The sequence below is a fragment of the Canis lupus genome, chromosome 28, assembly GCF_011100685.1.
Source record: "Canis lupus familiaris isolate Mischka breed German Shepherd chromosome 28, alternate assembly UU_Cfam_GSD_1.0, whole genome shotgun sequence".
NCBI lineage: Eukaryota > Metazoa > Chordata > Mammalia > Carnivora > Canidae > Canis > Canis lupus.
In genome coordinates this window covers 1300350-1316583 of record NC_049249.1, presented here as the reverse complement: position 1 = coordinate 1316583, position 16234 = coordinate 1300350, and positions in this window count along the sequence as shown.

The window sequence follows — 16234 nt, the reverse complement described above, 5'->3', positions numbered from 1 at the left end:
AGTATGAGATAGTGTCCCTCTTCATCTCTCACTACAGTCTTCAGGGTAAATTTTAGGTTATCTGATATAAGGATGGCTACCCCTGCTTTCTTTTGAGGACCATTTGAATGGTAAATAGTTCTCCAACCTTTTATTTTCAGGCTGTAGGTGTCCTTCTGTCTAAAATGAGTCTCTTGTAGACAGCAAATAGATGGATCCTGCTTTTTTATCCAGTCTGAAACCCTGCGCCTTTTGATGGGGTCATTAAGTCCGTTCACGTTCAGAGTTACTATTGAAAGATATGAGTTTAGTGTCATCATGATATCTATTCAGTCCTTGTTTTTGTGGATTGTTCCACTGGACTTCGTCTTAAAGGGGAATTTTAAGAGTCCCCCTTAAAATTTCTTGCAGAGCTGGTTTGGAGGTCACATATTCTTTCAGTTCCTGCCTGTCTTGGAAGCTCTTTATCTCTCCTTCCATTCTGAATGAGAGCCTTGCTGGATAAAGTATTCTTGGTTGCATGTTCTTCTCATTTAGGACCCTGAATATATCCTGCCAGCCCTTTCTGGCCTGCCAGGTTTCTGTGGAGAGGTCTGCTGTTACCCTAATACTCCTCCCCATAAAAGTCAGGGATTTCTTGTCTCTTGCTGCTTTAAGGATCTTCTCTTTATCTTTGGAATTTGCAAGCATAAGTATTAAATGTCGAGGTGTTGAACGGTTTTTATTGATTTTAGGGGGGGATCTATCTATTTCCTGGATCTGAACGCCTGTTTCCCTTCCCAGATTAGGAAAGTTTTCAGCTATGATTTGTTCAAATACATATTCTGGCCCTCTGGCCCTTTTGGTGCCCCCAGGAACCGCAATTAAACGTAGGTTTTTCTTCCTCAGGCTGTCGTTTATTTCCCTTAATCTATCCTGATGGTCTTTTAATTGTTTGTCTCTTTTGTCCTCAGTTTCCCTCTTTGCCATCAACTTGTCTTCTATGTCACTCACTCGTTCTTCCACCTCGTTAACCCTCGTCCTCGTTAAGACTTCTAGTTTGGGGATCCCTGGGTGGCGCAGCGGTTTGGCGCCTGCCTTTGGCCCAGGGCGCGATCCTGGAGACCCGGGATCGAATCCCACGTCAGGCTCCCGGTGCATGGAGCCTGCTTCTCCCTCTGCCTGTGTCTCTGCCTCTCTCTCTCTCTCTCTCTCTCTGTGACTATCATAAATAAAATTAAAAAAAAATTAAAAAAAAAAGACTTCTAGTTTGGATTGCATCTCATTCAATTGATTTTTAATTTCTGCCTGATTAGATCTAAATTCTGCAGTCATGAAGTTTCTTGAGTCCTTTATGCTTTTTTCTAGAGCCACCAGTTGCTTTATAATAGTGCTTCTGAATTGGATTTCTGACATTGAATTGTAATCCAGATTTTGTAACTCTGTGGGAGAGAGGACTGTTTCTGATTCTTTCTTTTTTCCTTCTAGTCATTTTGCTCAGTGCAGAGTGGCCAGAAACAAGTTGTATTGGGAAAAGGAGAAAAAGAGAGGAGAGAAAGAAGGAAAGAAAGAGAAAAAGAAAAAAGAGGAAGAAAAAAGAAAAAAGAGAAGAAAAAGAAAGAAAGGGTAAAAAAGGGTGAGGGAAGCAAACAGAAATCAAAAAGCAAAAAAAAAAAAAAAAAAAAAAGAACCACGGGGGAGTATCTTCTGATTCTGTACACTTTAAGTCCCTTGACTTCCCCTCGAACTTGTCCGTCTAGCTGGTCTTCTGGGGGAGGGGCCTGTTGTGCTGATTTTCAGGTGTTAGCACTTGGGGGAGCTGCTCTGTGCCCCGCCTGGTGCAGGGCTCAGTGGGGGTTGTTTACCCCGTGAGGCCCCAGGAGGAACAACCGCAGTGGCGGAGGCAGCTCTGGAGCCCTGGAGTCAGCTCCCGCAGTCACCACGGAGCTCTCCGTCTGCAGGGCCTGGAGGCTCCGGGGCGGGGCCGCTGATCTGCTCAGCTCGGGGCAGAAGCGTCCTCGCTGTCCTGGGCGCTCCCGGCCTCTGCCTGTCTGGGGGGAGGCCGGATCCTGGGCTGTGTCCCGGCGCCCTGTGTTCAGGGGCCTGCGCTGTTGGATTTGCGCTCCCGCCCCCAGCCCCCTCCGTGGAGCCGCCCCCGAGCCCCCCGAGCTGCTCCCGCCCCGCAGCCCCCTCCGCGGAGCCTCTTCCGACCCCCCCTGCCCAAGCTGCTCCGGGTCCCGCCGTGCGCGCTGCAGCCCTTAGGGAGCTCGGCGCACTCTCCCGGGGCGCAGGTGTCTGTTAGTGTCCCCGGGAGCTCAGGGCATCCCCGCCCTCCTGGGTCCTGCTCCAACTCCCTGCGAGCCCCTTTCCGCCCGGGAAGGTTGGTGCAGCTCCTGCTCCTCCGGGACGGGGCTCTCCTGTCCTGGGGACACTCGCCCCGGCCTCAGCCCGGCTCCTCGCGGGGCCCCTCCCCCTTGGAGGCCTTTTGTGTCTTTATTTCTTTTTCCCCGTCTTCCTACCTTGATAGAAGCCGAACTCTTCTCACTGTAGCATTCCAGGTGTCTCTCTTTAAATCTCAGGCCAAATTCGTAGATTTTCAGGATGATTTGAAGGTTATCTAGGTAATTTGGTGGGGACAGGTGACTTGGGGACCCTACTCTTCTGACGTCTTGCCCCTCCTCCCTCACATAACTAATTATATTTTTCTTTCTTTCTTTTTCTTTCTTTTTTTTTTTTTTAATTTTTTTATTTATTTATGATAGTCACACACACACAGAGAGAGAGAGAGAGAGAGAGAGAGAGAGAGGCAGAGACACAGGCAGAGGGAGGAGCAGGCTCCATGCACCGGGAGCCCGATGTGGGATTCGATCCCGGGTCTCCAGGATCGCGCCCTGGGCCAAAGACAGGCGCCAAACCGCTGCACCACCCAGGGATCCCTATTTCTTTCTTTCTTTCTTTCTTTCTTTCTTTCTTTCTTTCTTTCTTTCTTTCTTTCTTTCTTTCTTTCTTTCTTCTTTCTTTCTTTCTTTCTCTTTCTTCTTTCTTTCTTTTCTTTCTTTCTTTCTTTCTTTCTTTCTTTCTTTCTTTCTTTCTTCTTTCTTCTTTCTCTCTTTCTTTTTTTTTTCCCCCAGATTTTATTTATTTATTCATGAGACACACAGAGAGAGAGGCAGAGACACAGGCAGACGGAGAAGCAGGCTCCCTACAGGGTGTCTAATGTGGGACTCGATCCCAGGACCCCAGGATCACTTCCTGAGCCAAAGAAAGGTATTCAACCACTGAGCCACCCAGGTGCTTCATCTATCTCTCTTTTCTTAATTATAGTGATTTTTCCCACCCCCATTCCCCTCACACAAATGGCCAATTTCAGAAGGATTTATTAATTACCTCCTCTTAGGGTGAGGGCCTTTCCACTTCTTTGTTTTGTTTGCAGTATTGATTTCTGCCTTTATCCCTATAGTTTCCATCCACCTGTCCTAATTAGGCTTTTTTTCACTGCTAATTTCTCATGCTTCTGACTAATATTCATTTAAAAATATTTTAAATATAATATATATTATATACTTTTAAAGTATGCAAATATAAAATATACATTTAAAATATAAATTATATAAAATATAGAATATTTATAATATATATTCTAAATATATATATAAATATATAAAATATACACAAAATATATAATGAGAGCACCTAAAATTATAAACTTGTTTCTGCTTCCACTTTGGGCCACATTATGTTCCTTGAAATCCAGTGATTTTGGTTTTATTGTTTTGTTTCCCCCCCCGCCCCAAGAATCTGTAGTTGCAAATGTGACCCCTATGATTCAAGTTAGGGAAGAGCTCTCTTTTTCATTTCCATGGGGCCTTAAACTTTGTAATCAACTTCTGGTCTTGGTGTATTTTGTTTTAGACAGCTGTCTACCGATTCTGATTAATTATCAAATTATTCTGCTTTTAAGTTTTTGAGTCCTCTTTCATAAATGTCCCAGGATGCTGATCAGTAGGGCACAAAGTCTAAACTCTGCCTGCTAATCCAATCTTATTAACTGTGATTCTCATTTCTATGTCCCTCATTTTTAGTTGCTTATGTGTTGAAGGTTAAAAGATGTATGTTAAAATCTACCATGATGATTTTTCCTTCTATTATTTCTGTATTCCTTCTGGTGCTTCCTATCTGCTGTGCTCTGTTTGTCAGAAGGTGAGTATTACATATCTACCCTGAACGGTGTCTTTTACCTACTGCAGTGTTCCCTTGTAGAGTGGCTTTCTCTGAGGCGTGCACCCTCTTTTTTCTGCAGAACGCTCCCCTAACATTTGCACTGCACTCATGTCTCCTTAATTCCTTATGGGTCTTGAGGCTTGGGTGCTGCCTGCCAGGTGACTGCTTCCTCCCCATGCTCAATGCGGTGCCGGCACAAGGAACGGATAACAAACAGCTCTCTTCGACAGGTTAAATGGTTAAATAGTTTTTTCCCCTTAACCTTAAATTTTATTTCATCTGGAAAGAATCTGGTCACTCCTGCTTTCTTTCCTCTTGCTGCCCTGCTCCCTGGTGGGAGAGTGGGGTCTGGCTGCTGTGGGATGGTGGGACGAGCCCTACCATCCACTCCCATTTGCTCCCCCAGGCCTGTTTGCTCTGCCCATGCTGCGGTCTCGCTGGGCCTTGCAGGGGGAAGGGCGTGCCAGAAGGAGCTCTGGGCTCGGAACAGGTGAGCAGGTCATGAGCTGGGCTGGCCAGCTGAGAGAACGTGAGGATACTTTTGAACTCTTCTGGACCTCGGCTTCCTCATCTGCTGAGGATCAGGAAGATGGTGTGTATAAGGCACTGACCCCACATGAAGACACCATGCTGCCTTCCAGTCCCACACTGCTTTAGGGGAAAACAATAAAGATGCCACTGCCAGATGATTGCTAACTGACCTGTGGGTGGGCTGATGGTCTTGGGACTGTTGGCTGTTAGATGTGCCAAGTGCTGCCCCTGGACCTGAGAAGAGGGATGTAAGTGCAGTCCTAGCACGAGGGAGTGACCTGATACTGTGGTGCCATGACTCATGAGCCTATTAGCTTGTCAGGGCATCTGCCTTCCACACAGCGGGGCAAAGTGACAGCGATGGTTATCTGCATTTTATTGTTGGGAGCAGGGTTAAGGGTTCGTCCTGTGTCACACAGTGAGTCAGTAGGGAGCTGGAGCTATTAATACCTTCAATTAACTCAGCACCTACTTTGGAGGAGCCAAACCCCTCATCTTGTGTGGAATTTCTTACCTGCATCTACAGCATCACAAACAGAGAAGCAACCTTCAGCCACTTCTGACATGTTTTGGGAGAAGACGATGGATAGGCCTTTCCATCCCCTGTCTCAGGGTGAAGAAAGCCAGGCATGATCTTTGGGCTCTCTGAGGTTTCAGAGGAGGGAGACAATGCCAAAACTGCAATGAAGAGACGTGGAGTCTCAATTCCTAGACCTCTCAGTCAGGATCCCTAAGGTAAGGAACATCCTAATGCCCAGCCTCTGGAGGCCCAACCTGTCCTGAACCTCAGGCGTCTGGGCTTGAGCCCCATGTAGCAGCTTTTCTGAAGGGTGAGTTTCTGCCCTGACACCTGGGAAGTGAGGCCGGGGCCAGCATACTAAGCCCCACTTGAGAGAGCTTCCTTTGAGGGCTAGTGGATTCAAGACCACTCCTGCGGTGGGGTGTCCCTGGACCTTATGAGGGAGTCCTCTTCCTCCAGCCACCCTACACCATTGTCTCCCCTCTTTGGCTGTTCCCTCTCTCTGAGGCCTTTGAAATATCTAACCTCAAGGCGAGAGCCTTGACGACAAGAAGCCACTGGGTGTTTTGTGCTCCCAGCTATGTTTATTCATTTTCCTGTGCCTCTCACTCTTCCAAGCTACAGCCTTCAGCTCCAGAGCCTGACAGAGAAATGTCCAACTAGAGCCCCAGGGAGCCTAGGCTCGCTCTCAGCCCTGAGCAGCTGGGCCCAACCTGGCCCAGTGCAGAGGGCCATGGTGATCCAAATTTGGCTTTGCAAGGACTCCTGGCTGAGCAGCCCCAGCAATCATTGGATCTCAGTTCCTTTCAAGTAAGAGGGATACTTTCTCGCTTCCCTGGAGTGCCCTGAGAATGAATTATTTACTATTCGTAAAGCACTTTCTAGGGTTCGTATCATTACACAGGGACCACAGGGCTCAAAAGCAACCCTGGATGCCTGACAGGGTGGTTGTTACTATTAAGCATTTATATAGCACTTTACATTTGCCGAGTGCTTCCCAATCATTTATTAGTTAATTCTCCCAGCACTCTGGAGCTGTCAGCGGACTTGAGTTGCCATGTTCTCCCACCTAGAAAGGAGGTTGCTGATTACTGCCAACGCATGGACAGCCTTTAGCCTCAAGAAAGACATAGACAAGCCCATGGGAAATGCTGTAAAGAAAAATGTTGGATCTAAGAAACCCGTTTGGACTCTATATAGTTTCTGCCTTTAGATTGGAAGCCCAAGAACGGAAAGGTAAGGAAAAAGGAAAAGCTGGAACTACTACTATTTCCACTTTACAGTAATAAATTATGCTAGTTAGAACCCACACTGCTCTTCAGTCAGTTTTTTTCATTAATAACAAATAACTAAGCATCTACGAGGCAGAAACAGTTTTGGGAGTGAAGGATTTGGCAGTGAGCAAGACAGACAAAGTGTGAAGGAATGTTGATCTGGCAATGAACGGGGGGAATCCTGGACTTGAGGGAGGGAAGTGCAAAGGCTCCAGGGAAGGGAAGACTTCAGAATGCCCAAGGAACTGAGAAGAGCACTGCGGCTGGAGTAAAGGAGAAAATGGTGAGGAGATGAGCTGGGTGGGGACTGGAGCTGGGTGGGCTCACGTGGAGCCCCGAACCCCAGGTTGGGGGGTAGGATTTTATTCCCCATGCAACAATCCCAAGCAGCTCTAAGCAAGGAGGTAACATGATCCTTGCTGTGTGCGTCATCACACCTTTAACAGATGAGAAGCTGAGAACCCATTTCCATCAGGTTGCTTATCTCTCAGCTCTAAGAAGTCCAAAGTGTGTTTTTTGGTGATACTGATTGCATGTTTGTGTTCTCCACACCCCGGTTCATATGTAGAAGCCTCATCTCCAATGTGATAGTATTTGGAGGTGGGGCCTTTGGGAGGTGATTAGTCCTTTTGTGAAAGACACCCCAGAGATCTCCTTTGTTCCTTCTGCCATGTGTGGACACAGAGAGAACATGATCATCTATGAACCAGGAAGCAGGCCTTCATCAGACATCCAACCTGCTGGTCTGACCATGGATTTCCCCACCGAAACTCTGGGAGTAAATGTTTGCTGTTTATAAGCCACCCAGTCTGAACAGAACAGGTCTGGAACACAGAGCCCAATGAGGAAAGCCCTTCAGATAAGGGGCTTCTCACATAAACGTTTTGCCACCAAGCAATGATCATCCCTTCAGGGATGGTCTTTGCAACGTGCCCACATCCATGATTACCTGTTAACTCTCAGAAGCATCCAAGAGGCTCAGGGAAACATAGAAACCCATGTATACTCTGTAGCTCCCAAGCGTTGGTGTGAGGGCTGACTCCATATCCTGAGACTGAGACCGACTGAGACCGAGAGGCTCCTCCCACTGCACACAATAGTCTCCCTTTGTGGGACTTGCCCACACGCTGGTGATGGAGGGCTAGCCATCTTTCTTCTCATCATGGTGGCCTGAGGAACTGTGCTACCTACCAAAGTACTCCCTCAGAGCTAGGACGGACAACTGTGGGTCCTTTGTCCCTTCCCTGAGATGCTGGCAGAGACTCTTGTGTAGGACCATCTGTGTGGGGATCGCAGAGCTTTAGAAGAAGATAATCCTGGCCAGCTAGGACCTTGCAGTCTGGTTAGAGAAACAAGAATTCAATGTTTTAGAAATTGAATTTATAGGATTGTAAAATGCTATGGCTGCAAAGAATCATAAGGTCTTCTGGTTGCTCAAGACAACAGCTGCAATGACCAGGTCCTACTTAGTTACTGGATGTATCGTCCTGACCATGTGTGGCTAGGAATCTGTGCTCAGCTTAATGGTGAGTGTTCTTGACATCTCAGCAGCAGGAGAAACCATTGCTGAGAAGCTTCTGAGAAAAATAAGGCTGAGGTCTGCGGTCATAAATGAATCCATGAAGCACCGTACATACCTTTTTTTTTAAACCTTCAATACAATAAAACAAAGGCAGCATACTAAATAAAGAAAAAAACCTTGGCTTCTTCTACATCATAAATTTGTAATAGCAGGAAGTTTATAATTAATTTCCATTTACCATCCCTTTCTCTCTAGAAACTTTTGGTATCTCTTCCTCACTATTTCAGCAAGATGCTTATAAATTCACTTGGCTTGCATTCAGAGAACATGTTTAAAGGGGACAATATTTTTGAAGTATTTTCATACTCAGTAACTCTTCATGCCCTGGGCTCCCCACCTGTGTTGGACAGAGTTCTTACCAGCAGACAACAAAAGCCACACTAGTTAGTTTAATCAGAAAGGGGATTTTAAAATCATATTACTTTGCCTAGGGGATCTCCCGGGAAACCAGGGAATGAACTTGGTTGCCACACAGCCAGGGAAATTGCCCAATAATACACAGGACTGGGGCACCTGTGTGGCTCAGTGGTTGAGCATCTGTCTTCGGCTCAGGTTGTGATCCTGAGGTCTTGGGATCGAGTCCCACATCAGGCTCTCGCAAGGAGCCTGCTTCTCCCTCTGCCTGTATCTCTGCCTCTCTCTCTGTGTCTCTCATGAATAAATAAATAAAATCTTAAAAAAAAAAAACAGGACTGTTTCAGGAAAATACCATTGTTAACACCACCCACTGCTTGACACCTACAACACCAGGCATTGATAATCCTTCAGTTGCTGAGAAGAACCAGTTGCTTCCACAATCAAATTTTCTGGAAGATACTATGTCTTATTCTGTGTCTAGAGCCTCTTGTTGCTCTCTTCATTTTCCAAATCTTGAGTAGCATGTCAGCTTGGAAGATGCTGGGTCATGTATGGAACTCTATCTGGAAATGTAGTGTCTAGCTCATGGACTTTACAGAACAGGAATTCTCTGAGAAGGGAGTTGGCTGGGTTGCTCCATTGGAGCAATAAGTTTCAATGCTTTCCACAGGAGGCAGATATCAGGCAAAATACCATTAGTCAGTACTCAGCTATGGCTTTTCAGATTAAATGCTTTTCTTAAAGTCTCTAATAGAACAGTAGTCTTAAAAATCCAGGATTTGTATAGAAAGAAAGCAAGCTTCTCACAAATCCTCGAAGCTACCATTGACATGTTAGCATCCAGGCTGGATCAACACGAAAACAGAGGCAACAAAAACACATGAGGTATGGAAACCCATAAAATAACATAACCACAGGCTCTGCTACATAGTCAAAGGAAGGAAAAACTCACCCCTTCCACTCCAGTGGGCTGAAGAAGGAAAAGAGGGGAAGAGGTAGGGTAGAAACCCAATCAGCCAGGTTGCAACAGGAGTCGATGAGGACTCAGCCTGGGCCCAAGGTCCTCTCTGCCCTGCTTCGATGAAGCCACATGAGCCCACCACATGGACAGATTCCATCTTAGTATGAGGGGATGGTGTGCTCTTTGTCACTCCGCCCCCCCCAACCCTCTAAGATTGGGGAAAAGAAGGATAGCTGAGAGAAAGCGTGAAGCTTTTCCATGTAAGTGATGGGCAGTGTGTCCTCTGTTGGGCATTGTTCTTGCTTCTCTGGCTAGTGTTGAATCACTGTTGATGCATCCATGTCTACATGCTTCTGTGTGTGAATTTTTTGGGGGTCTTTCTCTGCAGAGCCTTTCCTGAGATAGGAACCCCAAGTCTGGGATAGCCTCCTTCATCCTTCTCTTTCAGCCTCTGCAACTATGGTTTCCTCCATGGCCCCCAGTTGCCTCTTGCTGTGGGCAGCCAACCTCATGGTGGCCAAGTTCTTGGGTGGTGCATCCATCAAGACTGCTTAAGCCTTGACTATCATCCTTCTCTTGTCCATTATACCTTCCTCTCATTCCATTTTCTCTGTTTTAGGGAGGTGTTAGGGTAGATGAGCAATCCCAAGTGAATGAGGAATGAGAAGTTTATCTTCCCTCTTTGTAGGCACCTAAATCCCTAGGAGATCACCTCATTCACTTGGACAATTCACTTGGCCTCTAGGAGATTCCTCTGAAGACCAGTGATTCATGTCTTCCTCCTCCCTAGTCCTTGTCTTCTACTTACGTAGACTTTTTAAAAAAATTTTTTTTTTATTATTTATGATAGTCACAGAGAGAGAGAGAGAGAGAGGCAGAGACATAGGCAGAGGGAGAAGCAGGCTCCAAGCACCGGGAACCTGATGTGGGATTCGATCCTGGGTCTCCAGGATCGCGCCCTGGGCCAAAGGCAGGCGCCAAACCGCTGCACCACCCAGGGATCCCTGCTTACGTAGACTTTAATGGAGTTAAGGTAGGCTGGAATGAGGGTATATTCAATAGGATTCTCCAGAACCAATAAGATATGTGTGTGTGTATATATACATACATATATGTGTGTTTGTTTATTCTAAGAGATTGGCTTATATGATTATGGTAACTGACAAGTCCACAGTCTACAAGGGTGGGCTGGTAGGCTAGGGGTCCACGGAAGAGCTGATGCTGATGTTAAAGTTTGAAGGCTGTTAGGCTGGAGACCTAAGAAAAGCCAGTGGTGCAGTTCAATTCTGGAAGCTATCTGCTGGCAGAATTCCCTCTTGCTGAGGGGAAGCCAGTCTTTTGTTCTGTTTAGGCCTTCAACTGATTTGATGAGCCCCACCCACACTGTGTTATTCAAAGTCCACTTGTTTATTTTTTTTTTATTTAAAAAATGTTTTATAAGTTGTTATTTATTTATTCACAAGGGACAGAGAGAGAGAGAGAGAGAGGCAGAGACACAGGCAGAGGGAGAAGCAGGCTCCATGCAGGGAGCCTGACGTGGGATTCGATCCTGGGTCTCCAGGATCAAGCCCTGGGCCAAAGGCGGCTCTAAACCGCTGGGCCACCTGGGCTGCCCCCAAATCCACTTGTTTAAATATCCATCTCATTCAGAAACACCCTTACAGATACATCCAGAATAATGTTTGACCAAATATGTAGGCACTGTGGCCAAGTCAGGTTGACACATAAAATTAACCAACGCAGGATAATTGGGTGTATTTCTTCCTTTTAATTACCTCTGACTGGAGCAGTCTGTTCCCAGTTGCTAACTACTCCTTTACAAGTCCTGGTGACTTTTCACGACATGGGACCCTTCACACATCTCATCTCCAGCTTTTGTCCACAGTCACAAATTTGGGGGAATGAAAGCAAGGTGGTATAAAAATGAAACAAGCCCCTTCTCTGTATAATTTCCTAGAGGGAACAATTACAGATGGTTCATAGCCTTTTATATCATTAAACGGCAGATGCTCTCTTCTCTCTCCTCTTTCCTGATCACATCTATATCTGAACTTGTCTCTGTTTATTTTGGTTTAAACAGCTTTGGATATAATTCATGTACCATATGACTCACCCATTTAAAGGGTGTAGTCACAGATGTGTGCACCCATCATGACACTCAGTTTTAGAACATTTTCATCACCTCAAAAAAACCGTCATATTCTTTAGCTATTACTCCTCTATTTCCCTTCTGCATTCTCTATCCTAAGCAACCATAAATTTCCTTTCTATCTTGCTAGAATTCTCTATTTTGGACTTTCATACAAATGGAATAATAATGTGTGCTCTTTTGTGACCAGCTCATTTCACTTAGCAAAATGTTTTCAGGGTTCTTACGCGTTGTGGCACATATCAGTACTTCATTCACTTTCAGGGCTGGGTAATATTCTATCATATGGATGTGTCAGATTTTATTTATTGATTGATCAGTTAATTGAGCATTTGGGTTGTTTCCACTTTTTAGCTGTTATGAATATGCTGCTATGAGCATTTATGTACAAATGTTTGTGTGGACATGTTTTTATTTCTCCTGGGTATACCCCTAGAGGTGGAATTGCTGAGTCATGTAGTAATTCTGTGTTTAATCATTTGAAGAACTGCCTGTCTGCTTTCCAAGGTGGCTGTACCATTTTACATTCTCATCGGCAGTGTATAAAGGTTCCAATTTCTTCACATCCTTGGCAACTGTTATTGTTTGTTGCCGTCCTATTGAGTATGAAGCAAATATCTCATTGTGGTTTTGATTTGCATTTCTGTGAAAACTAATGATGTCAAACATATTTTCATGCCTGTTGCCAATAAACTCTGGGCTGGAGTATTTGGCTGCAGCTAAATTCTGCTTCAGTTTGCTAGAAAAGTCAAGAGTAGAGGTAGTGCCTGAAATTGGAGGGTGGGCTTAGCTGAGACTTTTCCTTCCATTGCTTTTTCCATAGAGATCATTCATCTAGAACCTCAAGTCAGCTGGCTGGGTAGAGCTGGCACTCTCTGACTCTGCAGGGGCTCCTGGCCCAGCTCTTTCCTGCAGTGCCCTCCTCTATCTGCTTCAGGCTTTTTCATCTGCACCCGAGTCTAGTCTTCCCAGGCCTCCTTGGATACTTTGGAATGGCTGGAGCCCATTGGCTGATGTCAGAAGATCCAATTCCATTGTGCTGGGCCATAAAGGTTATTCTAGTGAGGGCTTAGTGTGCCTATAAACAGATTATATGTAATAATGTATGTCGCAGCAAACTGAAGTGCTCTTTTCTTATATATATCCCCTTGGTGCCTCCTAAGAAGCATGGATGTGCTAGCTCGAAGCTTTTTTGTTTGCTGAGTGCAAACAGTTATCGTGCTCTGTATAATGGCTTCCATAGGCTTGAGTACAGTATTGATTTGGGTATGTTAAGTTTCGAGGCAAAAACCAGAGAATAGTAAATGGCTCTCCTTACTAAGGAAGGAGTGACAAATTGAGCAGTCCTAAGGAAAATCTAGGAATTGTAGGTAGTGATAAAAGAGATTTAGAGCAGAGGTTGGCACACTTTTTCTTAAGTAAGTATTTTAGGCTTTGTGGCCAGTGTGTCCCAGCTACTCAACTCTGCTACTGTAGGTCAACAGCAGTCCTAGATGAGGAGGCAAATGGGTGGGCTTGGCTCTTTCAATAGAGCAGGTCGCTGTAGTTTGCTGGGCCTTGGGAGTGTTGAAAGGATAGGATGGGGGGCAGAGAAAGTGAGAGAGAGAGCACATGTGCACAAACTGACTAACGATTGAAATGTCACTCTGAAGAGAAGAGGCATGACTAAGAGAAAGTCTTCAACTGTGGCTCCCTGCACCTTACAAAAAGCTTCTGGTGTGGAAAGAGTCCTTATAAGGAAAGCCAGAAATTGCTGAATATTGCTTCAGAGTTGGTTAAGGATGAACCCAGAAGCTGTACCTAGGGCAGCCAACATAAGTGCTGCTAGCAGAAAGTGGGGCCTACTTAAGGTCCCTGTGCTCAGGAGACTCTCAGGGTAATGTTCAGCTGACCCTGAGCCAACCAACCCTGATCCAAATAGTGGACGTCTGCCTCAGTCTCTGGAAGGCCCTGTTGTTGCCGGAGAAGTTGTTTAAGTCACAAAGTTTCCTCTGCATACTCATCATAGGAGCCCACCAGAGACACCCTTTCAGAGGAAAGCTCTGCTCTCCCCATTGGCACTGACCGTTATACATTAGGACATGATAGCCTAGCACGTATTGGAGAGATGAGACATGGGGAAGAAAAGTGAACCAATGTCCCTGGAGTGGGAGGCCTGGGTGCCAGGGAAGGGAGGGGCACCCCCTGGATGGTGGTACGGTCTAACCATACATCACTTACTTGAACAACATGGACAGATATTTTTAAAAGATTTATTTATTTATTTGAGAGGGGGAGGGGCAGAGAGAGAGGGAGAGAGAGTTTTAAGCAGGCTCCCAGCTCAGTGAGGAGTCAGATGTGGGGCTCTATCTCACAACTCTGAGATCATGACCTGAGCTGAAACCAAGAGTCAGATGCTTTAACCAACTGGGTCCCCCAGGTGCTTCAAGATGGATAGATTATTGGACAGTGTGGGTGTCAGACCCTGGTGCCCTTTCCTGTCATAGGATCAGGTTGATTTATGTAGAAATCCACCCCTAGAGAAATAGATCTTCTTTTTTCCTGTGGAAATAGAAGTTGTGTCACTTTTTTTTTTTTTGATGGGTTACACTTATCTGGCTACCATTATGTCCTACTTTTATTAGTCATAAGACTGTTAATTTGATTGTTAAGAAAACAGGACAAACATTACATCAGCTATTTTTAAAATTGGTTATTTTGGTCATGAAGACATAGCTGGGAACTTTGGTCTGTTTTGTAGTCTTTGGAGAATTATTTCAGGAGACAGTCTTTCATAATATTTTATGTTCTGGATAAATATAACAATCTTGTTTTCTAAACAGTTGGCTGCCTTGCCAGGATGTGAAGCTCTTCTTACAGAGAATGTGGTAGGTGGGATGCATCATGGCTGTCTAATGTCTAAGACATTATCCTCCCATTTAAAGTGAGTTTTCAGGAAAAACATGACATGAAAGGTAATATCTTTATTACTCAAAGAGCTCATGCAGAGTTTGAAGAACATTAAGGCCCCAACAGAGGCATGGAGACAGAACAGCTCACAAAAGAGGAAATAGGAAGATGCAAGTAACACAAGCCTAGCACTAGTTAAAAAATTAATGTCAATTCCCAATGTTTAGTCTCATATAGTGTAAATTGGTACTACTTTTTGGAAAGCAATCTGGCAAAATGCTTCCAGATTTGTAAACATAATCATGTCTAAGATCCAGAAATTCCATTTCTGGAAATCTCTCCTAAGAAAAGATCCCATGTGTGGAAAAGCCTCACTTATTTGAGTCTACCATATAAGCAAGCTGCAAGTTCAGCAACAGGGAATGATTGAAAAAATTATCTGGCTGGTAAACATGCAGCCACTGAAGAGTCAATTGGGAATAACATGGTAATGTGAAAAACAAAATGGGCAGGATTTGTTTTGTTTTGTTTTGATTACCTTTTTTAATTTAAATTCAAATTGCCAACATACAGTATAACACCCGGTGCTCATTCCACCAAGTGCCCTCCTCAGTGCCTGTCACCCAGTTACCCCATTCCCCCCTACCTCCCCTTCCATAACCCTTTGTTTCCCAGAGTTAGGAGTCTCTCATGGTTTGTCTCCCTCTCTAATTTTCCCCACTCAGTTCCCCTCCTTTCCCTTATAATCCTTTTCATTATTTCTTATATTCCACATATGAGTGAAACCAAATGATGATTGTCCTCTGATTGACTTATTTCACTCAGCTTAATACTCTCTAGTTCATCCACATTGAAGCAAATGGTGGATATTCATCTTTTTTGATGGCTGAATAGTATTCCATTATATATTTATTCCTAGGTATCTTATGCTTTTGGGTGCATTTGTAAATGGGATTGACTTCTTAATTTCTATTTCTTCAATTTCATTGTTAATGTATGGAAATGCATTTCTGGGCATTGATTTTGTATCTTGCCACATTGCTGAACTACTGTATGAGTTCTAGCAATCTTGGGGTGGAGTCTTTTGGATTTTCTATGTACAGTATCATATCATCTGCAAAGAGGGAGAGTTTGACTTCTTCTTGGCCAGTTTGAATGCCTTTTATTTCTTTTTGTTGTCTGCTGAGGCTAGGACTTCCAGCACTATGTTGAGTAACTGGTAAGAGTGGACATGCCTGTAGGGGAAAGGCTCTCAGTTTTTCCCCATTGAGAAAATGGGCAGTGTTTGAATCATTTGTATGATAAAATATATGCACCACTAGATGGGAATACTAAAAAATAGTATTCCTTTCCAGTATATGGAATTATGCACAATGGAATTAAGAATGACTTAAAAAACATTTATATCATGAAAAATTTCAAACACATATGGAGGCATAGAAGGTAATAAGCTCTCATAAACCCACTGATTTCACAGTTACTAACATTTTGTAATATTTGCTTCATATACATTTAAAAATTTCTAATAGACAATTTTTTTTAAAAAAAGCATAACAAAAACACCATTGTCACAACCACCAAAGTAAATTATTTCTTTTGTGTGTATGTGTTTTTAAAATTTTAGTGTTAGACTTCTAGAAAAGTTGGAAGAATAGTTCAAAGAATTTCTGTAGACCCTTATTCCAACGTCTCCAAATGTCAATGTTACACTTCATTTGTTCTTATTATCCTTCCCCTTCATACACACACACACACACACACACACACACACACACACACACACTTTTCCCCC